We start from the raw sequence: 5,697 nt of genomic DNA, 5'->3' as shown, positions 1-5,697 counted from the left end.
CAGCTCCATTTTTAATTTCATTAATTGCCTGCACAATATCAGCTTCATTAATTTCTATGTCAGCTAAATATTCACTATTTTCGTCCCTTACTTCTATATCATTATCTTCATTATCTATTCTAGGGTGAATTCTCTCTTATATCGTTCTGCCAGTATGTTGCAAATTCCTTTTTTTTCATTCATTAATCTCCCTTCAATTCTCAGAGGGCCTATTTCTATTCTTCTTTTATTCATCTTCTTCGCATATGAGTATAATAGTTTGGGGTTTTGCTTGATATTTAATAGGGTTTTTTCTTCCAAGTCCCGTTTTTCATCTTCTTTTGATTGTATAATCTTTTGTTCTGCATTTTCTATCTTACTTTTTAGTTCTATAACTTTCCATGCATTTTTTTTCTTTTGCAAGACCTTTTTTCCACTTTCTGATTTTCTGGAACAAGATCCTTCTGTCTTGGTATGCATGAATGATGTTTACTTTTCTTCTTCGGTATATATTTATCCACTATTTTCTCTAATATTTATATAATATCTCCGTATTTTACCCTTATGTCATCACTTACGAAAATGTTATCCCAATCTTTGTTTAATTCTTCATTTATTTCTGACCATTTTATATTTTTACTGTAGAAGTTGTATTTTCCATATCCTTCCCACTTTTCATTTCTTGCTTATCTCTGTTTTCACTTGCTTTGGAATGAACTGTTAATTCTATGACATTATGGTCTGAAATACTCGGCATTATAAACTATTATTTCTTTAACATAATTCATCTCGTTCACAAATACTAGGTCTAAAGTATTTTCCTTTCTTGTTGGCAGGTGATTTATTTGTTGAATGTTGTATTCTAGTAGCATATCTAATAGCTTTTCGAATTGCCTCTTATCTTCTGCACTACTATTACTCTCTTTTTTATATGTATAAGTACAACCACAATCTCCTATTCGTTCTTTCCATTCTACGAAAGGAAAGTTGAAGTCACCAGATAGGAGAATAGTCCAGTCCTTGTGATTTCTACATATATCATCCAATTTTTCAATTATTAAGTCAAACTCTTTAGTATTAGGAGGTCTATATATTACTATGTTCATTAATTTTTCAGATTCAAATTCTACCGCTATTAGTTCACATTCTGAGTTACTATATTTCTCATATATTTTTCCTTGTTTTTTGTCTTTCCCATATATTGCGGTTCCCCCTTGATTCCTATTTTTTCTATCTGATCTATAAGTTTGGAACCCTTTATTTGATATCATTCCCAGTCTCTTGGGAATACCAGGTTTCACTTAGAGAGAGAGAGAGATGATTAGTCATACGGTTCGCTGTATACGTGCATGTGTAGAAGGTATATTGAGGTGGCTGAAAATTAAAATCAAACAATTGCATTATTATTACGCTCAACAGTTCATATCTTATTTGCTCTATCAATCGTCTACCCTAATAAGTAACTAATATTACGCCGCATGTATTCGAAACCAAATGTATATTTATATACACCAACTATAATCATAAAGAAATATATGCTGTATTTTATTCATACACTGATCGATATAGAATTTTTCAGTGCTTAATTATGACTCTGTTGTCTGTTTGTATAGATTCACTTATACACTCATCGGCTTATTCATCAGCATGTAAATATAGCAATTCCCATTTATATAGAAACCATTCATCAATCATAGTCTAAAATGGTTCTATGAAAACTTTGAATAACATATGGTCCCTTTAAAGCGTTGCATAGACAAAGACCTCTGGATTAGATTTGTTAAAAAAAGGAATTGTATATTCCCATTCTCAGGTGTTGTCATCAGTGCATTTTATTTCGTGCGGAATAATCGTTCTTTTTTCTCTGGTTTGGTCTTTATAAGCCGATCTTGTCTCATCTAAAGGTTGATCAGCCATCATTTAGTTGGTAGAAAATCACAATGCACACCTGAACAAGCAGGTTTAATTGCATATCACAAAATGCCATACGAGGCACATTTTCAGAATGACAAAAAATAAGATTAATTTATAGTTATTTAAAAACAATCAAAATATGATAACAGGCCAACAAGAAGAAAAATGAAATCTGTTCAACAATCAGGGAATAAGGAGAAATAATAGTGAGAAAAAAAGAGACTATTACGAAAAATAATAAAGTTGAATATTCTTTTAAAATCTACGTTCATCGCGCTTACATTTGTATAACATCCAGGCATAACAGCAGAACAAATGTAAACACCTCGTATTTTGAGGAGAGAGAGAGAGAGAGAGAGAGAGAGAGAGAGAGAGAGAGAGAGAGAGAGAACTCTGTCGGAAGAGGTCGAGAATCAGAAGCAGATCACGTTCGTCCTGACCAAGTCTGACCTGAGAGCTCTCGCTCTTTCAATTTCACGGAGTCAGCAAATGTGCTGTTGGTCGAAACATCTTGATAGTCAACCGAAACAAAAGAAAGTTGCAGGAATTGCATAGAGGAAATTTAAAGAATAATTAAACGTAAAATTACCCAAAATGAATGAACAAATAAACCCTTCACAGTAACAAGAAATAGATTTTTTAAATAGATGCTTTACTTAATATTATTCATTATTGAAGTAGAAGACCGTTCGTTGACATGAAGTAGAATTTCGAAAAGGTTCGATATTTTTTTTTTCTTCCAAAAGCTACATTGAATCTGAATAATCCAAATGGTTCCTTCAACAGAAGAAACTCCTTTGATGAAGAGAAACGAAGCCCAAGGGAATGAGGAGGAAAGGTGTTCGTATTATACCCACATCTTTGTTTGTGTGTTTGTGTGTATGTGTACTTGGGGAAATAGGTTTTTGGATTGACTGTAAGCAGTTTTTTTCTACTAGGTATTTTGATACACAAAGTAAATTCCTGCAGTCGGTTTATTTCGATGCTGTCAGTAAATATCCACAACCAATATCTTGGATGTTGATTGTGATTGGCCGAATCCCATCCCCACTATCTATTAATAACAATGATTTTTGATAAAGATTCTTCCCGTTAGATAAAATAACTATCTAACGAAATAAATAGATAAATGATTAACAGATAAATCAATAATTTATAAAATAAATTTATAAATGAACAGACAGACCACCAAAACTTTCTGATGACCAATGAAACTTTTTTTTCTCCCTGTTATCTTTCCATGCATCTCCTCCCGCGTTCTGCATATTCGTCCCTCATATTCTTTCTTGTTTGAAAAAAAGAAAGCTGTGTAGGAAAGACTGTAAATAACCCGATTAAATGGAAAAACCGCCTTCAAAGTTTTTACTGCCATATATAGTTAAGGATTTGGAAGTCGAAGTTTCTTATGTCGTTAATAATTTGGAAGTCAAAGCTTCCTCTTCAGAAGCCGTTTCTGCCGTCAGAAGGTTTAGCGTTGTGGCGAAGAGCTACTTCTTCTGTCCCGAAGGTCGGTCTTACGTTTGTCTGTGTTTGTTTTCGTTTCAGCATCCATTTATTTGCTTTGTATACTTTATGTAAATAATAATGATCATAATACACTTTAATTCTAGTTTATCGTGTGTCATATTTGAATTTGTTGGGGTTCTGTAATTTTAGAGGTAGAAGCCTTCGTGTACAGGACTCTCCTATCATAGTTTTGTTTCTTAACGCTGTCAATTTGCTCTATTGCATTATGGCTAATGATGTCGCTAACGACTTAAAAACTAATAGCATTAATAGATATATATTCATATATATATTATATAATATATATATATAGATAGCTATATATATATATATATATATATATATTAAAGGATTGAATGGTATATATTGTAGTTTATGCATAACCATGTAAAGCAAATTGGTTTTGCATATCGAATAACTCCCCCCCCCCCCTCTCTCCCCCCCCTCTCTCTCTCTCTCTCTCTCATCTCTCTCTCTCTAACCATAAGCGTGAGGAAGAAGTGGATGTTGTGGGGAAGGCCTCCATCTTCGTATTCGTCGCTTCTTCCAAAATGAGATTCCCGGAGAAACTATTTTTCTTCTTTCTCTTATTCCCCTTTCGTCTTATTTCCGCTTCCATTATCCTCGCTTCTTCCTTCACTTCCTTCCTTTCGTTCCTGAAGTCTTGTTTGTTTGTGCTTTCTTCATTCCGCTTTACTTGGCACTTCCGTTTCCGTCGTTCCAAGTATTGGACTTTTTTCCTGCGTCTTTTCCTTCTCTCTCTCTCTCTCTCTCTCTCTCTCTCTCTCTCTCTCTCTCTCTCTCTCTCTATATATATATATATATATATATATATATATATATATATATATATATATATATATATATTGCTTCTCTCTTTCCTACGTCCCTGATTTCTGTTCAATTTGTTTGCTTTTACATTTAACGATGATACTTTGTATATTTTCTTTTATTTTCCATCGGTGTAACGAACATCTTTATTAGATTTATGCTAAAATGATTGTTAATTGTACATTTATATACCAGTTGTGTTGATGATGACCATGATTATTATTGTTATTATTAATGTTCCTACCACTGATGGTCATTATTATTATTATTATTATTATTATTATTATTATTATTATTATTATTATTATTATATGCTGGAAGAAGACCTTCATTAATACAGGTTTTATTGAAAATGATGACTATTTCAGCTGCGTTCATTTTGTACAGTAGAATAGAAAACTTCTATAAAAAATGAACGCGGACTGAATTAGCCTATTAGTATATTATTATTATATTATTATTATTATATTATTATTATTATTATTATTATTTTATGAACATTACGGATATATTTGCTGTGTTTACTCTTCAGTTTTTTATAATTTGTTCCCTTCTATTTCTCATTTTCTCTTCAGACCTTGATTATATACGATAGGTCGGTGCCTTAGTGACCTTACCATTTTTATAAGAAGGTCATGAAAACTATTCTAAGGCCAATGTTAACTTAAAGGAACTTTTATGTGGTTCCAGAATCGTAGTCCTAAACATTGTCATAATTTTATGAGAGAGAGAGAGAGAGAGAGAGAGAGAGAGAGAGAGACTTAGTTCGTTTGCCAGGTGAGGTAAACGTGACCTGGCTTTCGATCTCTTCCCGATGAAAGTATTCTCTCTCTCTCTCTCTCTCATTCTCTCTCTCTCTCTGTCTCTCTCTCTCTCTCTCTCTCTCTCTCTCTCTCTCTCTCTCTCTCTCTCTCTCAGGTTCATCTTTAAATGAGAACTTATTTTCTTATTTCCGCTCTGGGGGATTCTGTCTTTATCTTATTCAACAGACTCCTAAAAGCTGAGGGAATGCTAATGGGGTTATTCAAATCTTGTATCACTGCTGCTGTATGGGAAACAAGGAACTCGGATATAACTTTTTCTGATGTAATGGAGAAAGTCATATATATATATATATATATATATATATATATATATATATATAGTATATATATATATATATATATCCTTATATATATATATATTTATATATATAATATATATATATATATATATATATATATATATATATATATATATATATGTATGATTTATTATCATTAACGAAACGAATGTGGAATTATATATGAAAATAAAAAAAACAAAAAAACTAATGAAATAATAATTTTCATTAACGCACGATTGGAAATTATTATGAAATCAACAAAACTACTGAAATAATAATTTTACTGCTCCCTGCTTTTATTGCAGATTTAACCCTGTTTTTATTTAGGTAAATATTGAAATGTGAACATTATTTTAGTACAA

Source organism: Macrobrachium nipponense, chromosome 26 (assembly GCF_015104395.2).
Source record: "Macrobrachium nipponense isolate FS-2020 chromosome 26, ASM1510439v2, whole genome shotgun sequence".
In the NCBI taxonomy this organism is placed as follows: Eukaryota; Metazoa; Arthropoda; class Malacostraca; order Decapoda; family Palaemonidae; genus Macrobrachium; species Macrobrachium nipponense.
The sequence above is the reverse complement of the archived record's forward strand: the minus strand, read 5'-3'. Positions refer to the sequence as shown.